The sequence below is a fragment of the Fundulus heteroclitus genome, chromosome 12 (assembly GCF_011125445.2).
Source record: "Fundulus heteroclitus isolate FHET01 chromosome 12, MU-UCD_Fhet_4.1, whole genome shotgun sequence".
Lineage (NCBI taxonomy): Eukaryota > Metazoa > Chordata > Actinopteri > Cyprinodontiformes > Fundulidae > Fundulus > Fundulus heteroclitus.
The window spans coordinates 39052195-39063796 of NC_046372.1; positions in this window are offsets into that span (position 1 = coordinate 39052195).

Here is an 11602-nt window from a genome sequence, read left to right on the forward strand (position 1 = left end):
ATGGACATAAACATATAAGTGTGACTAAAAAGCAAAAAAAAAAACAAAAAAAAAAACAACAATTCTTTTTTAAGGTGCCGTAAACACACAGTTCTGTTCCCTCAGATTAGGACTTTCTTTTTTCTGTCCTCACAGAACACCTTTCAGTCAAATTCCTTATGTTTACGGATTATCGTTTGAAGATGATTATCCTCCCTCCCAGCTTTGAAAGCTCCCCCATCTGAAATAAATACAAACTTTGAGGCAGGCCAAAGTATTTCAAGGCATTTTTAGTGTTTACTGTGCCACTTACAAAGACTCTGAAGATGCATTAAGGGACGGTGACCCAAAAAACCCCGCTTTCATTCTCTGTTTGCTTGGAGCAAGATATTTTATTCAGTCTGGGTTGACAGCGGTCTGTTTGCTGTCAAGTATCAAACTGTTCTCTGACTAAGATGAGTTGGTGTCTGACATCTGACCTGGTTTATATTTTGTTAAGGAACAATGGGACTGATAATTCTCAGTCAAAATCTAGGATGAAGAAAAAAAGCCATTGACTTGAATAATAAATTAGGCAGTAAAACAATGTTTTACTTAACATTTTTTTAGCACTCATGTTTTATTTTGCAACATTTGTCATATCTCTTCAAAAAAATCTAACGCAGATGTTATGCTTTAGCTTGACAATGACAGGAAATTCTCAAAATCATTATATATATATGATAAACAACAAACTATTAGTTATAACATTTCCGCTTGTAAAACTGAGTTGCAACCTTTGACCAACCGGGAAATCTTTTTATTCCTTTCATCTTGTGCAGCAATGAGCGGGCGTTTTTTGGTGCAGTCCAAGATTAATACATTTCTGAGGCTTGTCAGTATGAACAGCAGCAGCATCTGACCTGGACAGCAGCATACTGTAGCATACATAATTTAATTGCCGGTAAGGACAGGCCACAATTTGTGTAACAATGTCAAGATATATTTTTGGTTTGAGTGTTCGATTCAGTTCCATTAATTTTAATTATAAAGCATCAATCTGCAACATGCCATCTGAAGGGACTTTACAAAGTCAATTAAATCAAATCTTACAGGCAGATTGGTTAAAAAGTTTTCTATCTAAGGAAACCCAGGTGACTGGATTGAGTCATTGAATTGCAGCAGTCACTCCTTCTGGATGAGTGTGTAACCACAGTGGGCAGTTGCTTGCAATGTGTCGTTGACTTTGCAGGGATCCCAAGCATGCATGTAGCGACAGTGGAGAGGAAAACCTCCCTTTAAAAGGAGGAAAGCTGCTGCAGAACCAGGCTCAGTTTGTACAGTCATCTGCCACGACCGACTTGGACAAAATATAATGCGCATACGCTCCACCATGCAATATACAGAACATACGACCCAAATGTTGCAGCTATGAGCAAATATTAGCATTATTTCATTTTATGCTATGCTACATAGAAGCTTCATCTGCATTAACAAAGATTCACTAACCTTGACATGTAAAACATTTGGAACTACTGTTCAGTTGACTCTTAAAGGCAATTAATTTTTAAGTAAGGCAGTCTGGCTTATTTAATGATTAATTTCTGCCACCATATAGATAACTGACTTACTCTGGTACACATAAAATTTACAGTAAACTGACATACTGTAAATTGTATGCATACATTTTACTCCATTTGAACACATGCAATATACAAAACTGGGGTGCATCAAGAACAGTGTACATACTTCACAGAACTTGACACAAAACATGCTTTGTCTGTTCCCATTCGGACCAACTTAAAAAGCTGTAAGAAGTATCAAGAAATTAACCAGCTGTGCAATAGTTCTAATGTCCATTTACTTTCTCTTTGTGCAAGTTATTTGAGTAATGTTTTTTTTGGAAAGTCAAAGTATCTTTATTAGTCTCCCTTGGGAGAAATTTACCTATGATGCAGCTGGATACAAAGATAAGCTGCATCATGCTACATCTTCAGTTGCCAATAAAATAAGTCTCAATAAAATAATAAATAAATATTCAATAGCAACAACCGTTCATAAAAACTTTAAATAAATTAGGAAAAATAACTAATCTAGCAAGTTACTTGCATTACAAATTCAAAAAGTATTTTGGGCTAAACCAAATAAGCACATTATCATGGTAACCATAATAAAGCTAGATTCAAGAAGACTGAGGTCTTTTGGAGTGCAGGGGGCGCTCCTGGAGACCTTCTTTAACTCCGTGGTGGCATCAGCCATCTTCTATGGTGTGGTTTGCTGGAGCAGCAGCTTATCTGTAGCTGAGAGGAAGCGACTGGATTAACTCATTAGGAGGGCCAGCTTTATCCTTGGGAATGCCCCCTGGACCCAGTGCAGGTGGTGGGGGACAAAAGGACTGTAAGAAAAATAACATCACTGATGGACAGTGTCTCCCACCCCATGCATGGAGCTGCTGCAGAGCTGGAGAGCTCTTTCAGCAACAGACTGCTACACCCTAGATGATCTATGGAGTGCTTCCGCAGGTCGTTCCTTCCATCTGCTGTTAGATTTTATGATCTCTGCTGCTCACAACTGACTCAGTAACTGTTTACAAACATGCTCATGGTTGCAAATGTTCTGATCTGATCATGAATCACTTACACTATCTCTCAGATGCTAAGGTATGTGTGCACATGCCTTAGCTACTTCGAACTGCTGCTGTATTAGTGTAATGTTGCATATTATACTGTATACTCAAATTCTGTAAATAAGCTGGAGTTTTTTCCCCCTGTTAAACTTGCATATTCATGTCTTTTTACCCGAGTATGCTGTATTATCAATATTTGTGCAATATATACTCTTATTCTTGCCGTTTCTTTAGATCTAACTTTAGATTAGAAACACTAGCTTGTTCTTTTCACAACTAATTATTGTGTGTAACTCTGTTTGTGTCTTTGTTATTTTTATCTGTAATTTATCTAATTTTGACTTGTAGTCATGAATTTATAGTTGGAGTACATGATAGTTTGTACTGTATCTTCTGTCTTGGTTCTGCAATGGATGACACTGTAATTTACCCCAACTCTAGCCTACTGCTATATATTTCCCGCATGTCTGCTACTGTGAAGAGGACAAAGTTGAAACAGAAAATGAAAAAAGAGATTATTCATGAGGGAGTGGTGACCTGTCCCAAGTGTATCTTGCCTCTTGCCCAATGACCGCTGGAGATAGGCACCAGTCCCACCTGCGGCCCTGCACAGATAAGTGGGTACAGACAATAGATGGAAGGATGAATTATTCATGAGATGTGTTGAATATTAGCAGCAAATAAAAAACTGTTGTCCACCTACAAAAAAAAATATAGTCCACATTTAAAGACTTTATTGACTGACATTACAACAATTGTAATGGCTCACCAAATGTTTTTAAAGGGACTTCATAAATAATTCCACTGGGGACCATGCTTTGTACAATGCTTCAAAACAATGACAAGTCTGTGCACTGATATTTTAGCTTGTTCTTATTTATCTGTCTTATGTTTTATCTAAAGTATTTCTTGTTTTAAAACTGTTATCAGATTTGTACAGGAAAAGTACAACATTGGTTTAATTAATATATCGGTTGGTCATGCAATATTTTGTAGACAGATTCCAAAATTAAACACACTGAAATAAAGTGTATTTAAAAAATAAGTACTCATTTAACAAGAGCAGCACTCATATGAGATTTCCAGCTAAAACTCTTAAGATCCTTCATCTGTGTGAATTAATGTGTATTTATTTGGGGCATACTTACATAAAAATCTTGAATGATCCTCAAAATGAAATAGTAGGAACATGACCCAAACTAGCTTGATGACATTTTGTTTTCACACAAAAAAAAACAACAGTACGGAGCCCAAGTGGAGCCTGAGAATTGTACCAAACATGTTGTATGTCTCAGCAGACTTGTCAGCAGGTGTTACTCTTGGGGGATGAGAACCGCCGTGCCTGGAAGCAGACGCTGCTTTCTCAGTGAGTGTGACTCTTGGCCTGATGTGTCTCATCAGTATCAGTGAATAGGATAAGAGGGTGAAATGTTTACGTGTGAGGTAGCAGCTATAATTCATCAAAGGGGAAGAAGAGGGTAGCAGCAGATGAGGCTTTCACATTTTCTGCCCACAGGCTCCGTTGCCAGTTCTGACAGGCTGTGGGGGTTGATGAGGTAATAGACACTTTTGCCCTGCTATTTTTAAGCAACCCTAGTAATTAAGTGGGGATGCTTTGATTAGGCATGAGAAAACAGAACCAAGAACTGCAATTTTGTGTCCCTCAACCCAAAACACTCAGAGATTAGGAAATAGCCTTTGGGAGACAGCAAATTCAGCAATTACACTCTGATGACCAGCCGATTATAGTTGATAACATGGAACACATTTGTGCAAAGGATAGCTATCTAGTTCAGTTCCACAAACTTTTACAAAGCAGTACTATACCAGAGTCATCTTGGCAAAGTATCTGATATGCAGTGCCTTGCCAAAAGTATTAACCTCCCTTATTTTTCATTTTTTGTTGCCTCACAACCTCAATTTAAAATTCATAGTTTGATAGTTTGCATGGTTTGACTTACAGAGCATGTCTACAACTCAGAAGCTGCATTTTTGTTTTCATTGTGAAGAAAACAACAAATAGGACAAATGACTTTAGCATGCGTAACTGTTTACCCCTTCTAAAGTCAGTACTGTAGAACCACCTTTTACAGCAATTCCAGCTGCAAGTGGCTTTGGATAAATCTCTATGAGCTCACCACATCTTCAAGAATAAACTGCTCCTCTTAATTTGGATCGTTGTTGTATTTTTGTGAACAGCAAACTTCAAGTTTGCTCAAAAGTTTGGGGTCACTTAGAAGTGTCCATATATTTTTAATAAAAAGCACAGTTTTCTTAAATGAAAATAACATTAAATTAATCAGAAATACAGTCTAGACATTGTCAAAGTTGTATTCTGTCTATAATGGAGTAGCCAGTGCAGAGATCAGATCTCAACCCTATTGAGCTGTTATAAGAGTAGTTTGACCATATATTGCATTAAGGCTCCTGCATACTTGGGCGTACTTCAATCCACGGAGGTCCGCACGTACTCAAGGCGTCAAGTGAATCCAACTTGTGGGGGGTGCTTCAGGAAGTACTGGGGCAAAGTATCCTCAGATTTTCCCCACAAACTGACAGCTAGAATGTCAAAGGTCTGCTTGGCTGTAAATGCTGCAAATGGAGGATTCTTTGATGAAAGCAAAGTTTGATCGTTAAAATTATTATTTCCAAGTACAAATGATTATTTCTTGCCTTGTAAATTTCTTGACAGTATTTTCTATTAATTTTGCCACTCATTTGACTAATATGAGTTTTCTCTGAAAAACGTGAACTTTTGAACAGTAGTGTAAATGTTTGCACTTCAACAACTGGAATCTTGCTTTAGTAGGTCATCATCCTGCTAGAAGGTAAACTTCTGTCCCATTCTCAAATTGCAGGCAGATTTAAAGGTTTTGCACAAGAATATCCATGTATTTAGCAAACAGTTACATTTTAGTCTCCTTTGACCAGACACTAAGTTATGGCCTTTTTTCATTCTAATTAAATTACATCTTCCACCATGACTCTGTATCGTTGCTGTTGCATTTTTTTTAAGCTACAGATTTGGATGCACTTTGACTGGGCAAAAGGAGAGGACATCAATGACAAGACAGAGTTTGAGACTGAATATAGAAACATTTATCTGAAAAGCACCATCTCCACCAGAACAGTGAGATGCTCTCCCAATAACAAACCCTGGAAGGTGATAAGAAAGGTAGGGGGAGTGAGTTTCTGGATGGCCTTGAAAGTATACAGAAGGAACTTGAATTCTATTCTAAATCTTACCGGGAGCCAGTGGAGCTGCTGTGCTCCACTGGCTCCCGGTAAGATTTGATTTTTTTTTTTTGAAAATAACACAAGCAACTGGATTCTGAACCCCTTGAAGCTTTTGAAGAAATTTTTGAGGGAGACCAAAGAGAAGAGAGTTACAGTGGCCAATACGGGAGGTGACCAAGGCTATGGACAAGAACTGATGCAGAGTGCGGGTAAAGGGAGGCATGAGGATGATTAATATCCAGTAAATTAATCCAGACTGGGTGATGTTATTGATGTGAGAGGCAAAGGAGAGAGTGCTATCAGGGATGACACATGTGATCTGAGGGGAAGGGGAGACTATGGAGCTGTCAACGATGAGAGAGAAACTGTCAACTTTGGATAGAACAGATTTGGTTCAAACTAGGAGTATCTCAGTTTTGTAACGGTGTAGTCTTAAGAAGTTAGTGCTGAACCAAAATTGTATTTTGTATATGTAGGAAGGGAGGGAGGAGGGTGGGAGTATAGAATTTGATTACTAGACAAATAGAGCTGGGTGTCATCTGCATAGTAGGGAAAATAGATGTTAAATTTCCAGAAGTTATTGCCAAGGGGAAAAAGCTAAATGATGAAAAGTAAGGGTCTCAGGACAGAGACTTGGGGCACGCTGGTTGTTACAGGGGATGGATGGGACCTGAAGGACTTAGGTTAAATGAACTGAGTGTGGCCAGAAAGGTAAGAATGTAACCAGTTAAAGGGGCATCAGTGATGCTAATTGAAGGTAATCTGTGGAGAAAGATGAAGTAAAAAATTATATCAAAGACATCTGAAAGCAGAGGTATAAAATGTTATTGAACAGTGAAAATAAGGTCCTGAAGTTACCTTCATTAGAACAGCTCAAGTCAGAATAATAACCGGATTTTGTTTGAGCATTTAATTTCTTATACTTAGCTATGTTAGTTTTCTATTTTTCTTTAGAGATTGTGAGACCATTTTTCTTATGTAGTTGTTCGAGTTCACAACATTTAGCTTTCATCGACCAGAGTTCAGGGGTGAACCAGGGGCAGTGTGGAAGAAGGCAATGGACAGAGTTTTCACCGAAGCAAGATAATTTAGAATGTTATTTAAATGGTTATTTTATTCAGAAGCAAGCTTATCAACGGTGGAAGAATCAAAGTTCTGGAGATGTGAGAAGAGAGAGTATCCATGTTTATGTCCTTAACATTCCTGAAAGGGATAAGTCGAGAATCTTGGTTATAGAGACAGAGAGAGAATCTTCCAGGTATGATAGGAAGTCTCTGGTATGGGAAATATTACAATTGTCCATATTATGATTATATGTTGAAATCCTCCACTAATATTACATTAGAAGAGAGAAATGAAAGGTGGGTGAATAGATCTGTTAGTTCATTAAAAACGTCCTTGTGTGGCTTAGGGGGTTGGTAGATTACAGCGATAATGATAGGATTGGGTCCAGGGACTTTGTATGCTACGCATTCAACACAGAAGTGAGAGCAGGGACAGAGACATGCAGTACCTCCACTTCTCACAGTGAACTATCGGGAGGGTGGGAAAGGTTAATAAACCCTGGTGGAGTGAATCATTGAGCTGAGAGTAGTCGTTGGGTTGTTGCTAGGTTTCACTCAAATAAAGAAAGTCAAATTTACAATCCATAAGGAGATCTACTGAGTGAGTGGAGATTAACAAACAAGTGGATCTTGAGAAGGCCTAAGATGATGTCACATTTGACTGGAGACTTAGCTGACCTAGCTAGCCAGGCTAGCACACTGTGATCAACAGTCTGGTAGGGTTTTGTGTGAGGACGAGTACAAGACCAGATAGTTTTGGCAGTGTTAGAGTTGTTAAAGTGGACATTTTGGCAGGATTCACAACAAATACTGTATATCCCTAGCATAGCAGAGAAGATTGATGGAGTAGTAGCGTAGCTGGATTAGGCTCAGTTGGGAAGCAGCAGAATCTGGAGTAGTCCCGACCCAGATTGGACAAGTAACAGGATAAGGATCCAAACTGTGGCAAAACAGATATAAAGTTAGATAGCCCACATCATTGATGGCTGCAGCTTGTCCTCTGCCTGTTCTGACCAGTGATGACATGTTTAGCGTTGGTTGTTTAGGTGGTGCCCTGAAAAAGACGTGGGCTACTTTGAAAACTGGCAAACCTTCTGGAAAACCTGGTCTGATCTGGAGAGACGGCATCCATCCCACTGTGGATGGTGCAGCTCTTCTTTCTAAGAATTGGATTGATTAGTTCTCCAAAAATGCTGACAAACCAGGGTCCAGACCAGGAAGTAGAGCCGTAGCTTAACACACCTTGCTGCCGCTTCTGTACTGTTACCCACCCATTACCCTTCTGAGACAGTGTCTTTCCCTAAAACTAAATAGATTAAAAACTGATCTAAAAGGAGCAAATCATAAAAATCTCATAAAAATTAATATGACTCATCCTGAACCAAAAATAAAACGATTAAATGTGGTTTATTAAATATAAAGTATCTTCCTCCAAAGACATGAATTGAGTTCTGATAATCAGATTGATATATTTTGTCTCACAGAAACCTGCCGCTAAGAGGACTACATTAGTATAAATGAGTCAATGCCCTCTAATTATTTAAACGTCCACATTCCCAGAACTACAGGAGAAGGAGGAGGAGTAGCAACCATCTTTCAGTCTGATTTATTAATTAGTCCCAGACCAATTAATAACTACAATTCTTTTGAACATTTAACCCTTAGTTTCCCTCATCCAAACTGCAAAGCAATAAAACCTCTTCTTTTTGTTAATTTGTATCGTCCACCAGGCCCTTACTCTCAGTATTTAGATCAGTTCTCAGACTTCTTATCTGATTTAGTGTTAAACACTGACAAGGTTATTATAGTGGGGGATTTTAACATTCATGTTGACACTGAATGTGATAACCTTAATGTAGACTTTAAAACTATCCTAGATTAAATGGGTTTTTACTCAAAATGTGCATAAACCAAAACATTTCTGCTTCCATACTTTGGACCTTGTGCTGACATATGGCATTGATTGTGAAGAAATAACAGTATTGCCTCACAACACTGTCCTATCTGACCATTTTTAATAACCTTTCATTTCAATTTAACCGAGTTCTCCACCTCCAAAAGAAGGTTTCCTTATAGTAGATTTTTATCAGACAATGCTGTATCAAACTTTAAAGAGTCTGTCCCCCTTTTAATATTCTCAGTATCACAGAAATGCCCAGCAGATGGCAGCAATGTTGTTTCTTCCCATTCCAAAAGTGATGCTTCTGTTGATGGTGTTACTTCCTCATTGCGTTTTGCATTAGACCCCTTGAACAAGAAGGTGATTATTCAAATTCTGGTTTAATCCAGAGCTGTGTTCTTTGAAGTACAGTGTTGGGAAATTTGAGAGAAAATGGTGCTCTACACATCTAGAGGAATCCTACCTAATCTGGAAAAACAGCCTACTTCTGCATAGGTCAAAAGACCCTTCACAGAGTTAGAGAAGGATATTTTTCATCATTATTAGGGGAGAATAAAAATAATCCTAGATTTCTTTTTAGTACAGTTGCCAAACTTACACAGTCATAGCTCTGTCCATCCATTCCCCCCAGCTCTCAGTAGTAATGACTTTATTGGATTCTTCATAAACAAAATTGATAAATTTATAAATAAAATAATTGGAATCCTCTCAAACATGATTACTTTGTCCCCAGTAAGTGAGGAATTGGAGGTATCTTTAGAACCTGATCGGTAGTTTGACTGTTTAGATGCAGTAAAGGTTTCTGAGCTATGTAAAATTTTAGCTTCATCTAAACCTTCAACTTGTATGTTAGACCTAATTCCAATTAAGGAAGTATTCCATTTGATCAATGCCCCAATTTTAGACATATCAATTCCTTAGTAAATATGTACCACAGGCTTTTAAAGTAGCTATTATTAACCCTTTACTTAAGAAACTCTCTCTTAATCAAGATGACTTCAAAATTACAGACCTATGTCTAATCTTCTCTTCTTATCAGAAATTCTTGAGAAAGTAGTTGCTATTCAAGTATATGAACATTTACAATGCAATGACCTATTTAAAGAGTTTCAGTCAGGCTTCAGAGCTCACCATAGCACTGAAATAGCTCTGGTGAAGGTCATTAATGATATTCTCATGGCCTCAGATAATGGACTTGTGTCTGTTCTTGTTCTGTTAGATCTCAGTGCTGCTTATGATCACAATATTCTTCTAGACAAACTTGAACAGTAAACATATTGCTGTAATAAATAAGGTCAAGGATATTTTGAACAAAAAGGCTTTGTATACATTGTACAACTCATTGATTGTGCCATATCTGACTTATTGTGTGGATGTGTGGGGTAGTGCCTGCAAAACATGTATACATTTAATCTTCCATTTACAGAAAAGAGCTGTGAGAGTTATTAGTGGAAGTGGATTTAGAGATCATACAAATCGACTATTTATAGAATATAATGTATTGAAAAGTAATGAGTTGATTGAAATTTGTATTTTAAAATGTATGTATAAAGCTCATAAGAAAACATTACCAAACAACATTCAAACCCAATTTATTAAAAGGGAAAGTAAATATAATTTAAAAGGAACTGAGCTCTTAAAAAACAGTGAGGTGAACCACTCTATTTGCTTTTAATTTTAAAATAAATGTGTTAGTTTGTTACTTTAAAACCACAATTGTCAATTTATGTTACGGGGATTTTAGATGCTGAACCTCTGTAAAGGAGCAAATTATTTGGAAGCAGACAAAAAAAAGGACATTTGATTTTCAATTTTTAACAGATAAAAATAAAAAAAGCATGGCATTCATATGTATTCAAATCCATGAGTCAATATTATCTAGATCCAAATTTCACTGCAGTTACAGCTACAAGCATTTTAGTGTTTGTATCTAACAGCTTTGCAGATCTCGAGACTCCCTTTCTTTTTCAAGCTGAGTCATACTGAATGAAGAGCATGTGCACACATTCTCAATTGGAAGTCTGGACTTTGACTAGGCCATTGAATGTTTGCTTTATCTCCTAATTTGTAAATCTACTTTAGATACCATATATTTTTGCTTGTGGGATCTTTACCCCCCCTTACCACCTGCACTTCCATGCAGATGCTGAGGGTGAGGTTGCATGGAAACAATTTGAAAGAGTAAAGGCCAATGGGAAAACTCAAACCCTGCTGGCTAACAAATTGCTATTATTCATCAGTTGTGGGAGTTTTTGCTTGCATAAACTCACTCTTTAACCATGGATAGAGTAATTGGAAGTATAATCTGGAATTACACATTCTCAAACTGCAAAAGTTCAAGACTGCAGCCATCTTAACTCTAAGCAACTCAAAAAAGACATTTTTAATTTTTACCAGTGTAATAATATACATAATATAATGATAACTGTAATTACAATAAGTATTTTCTTCGCTCAGCATACCTTAAGTGTATTTACACTAAACATTTACTTAAAGGAGCTACAGTATAAGTAAAACTGACACCTTATGGCTCAAAGTGGTACAACAGCTTGCCAATCACAACAATCTCATATGCTATTTTTAAACAGTGTGTTGCTGTTGTGAATCTTTACTTACATGGGATAGGTATATGATGTTGTATTCTGTTCTATTTCTAGTCTGCTTCTCTTACTGGCTTCCATGTTAGCAAGCTACTGCTTTTTTTCCAAGATAAAATATGCACGCTGTGTTGGGAACCCACTGACTGAGGAATCAGGAAGTAAACACGAGCTACATACTGTACCGAAGTAGTTCCGGACCGTACCTCTAGGTTTTAAA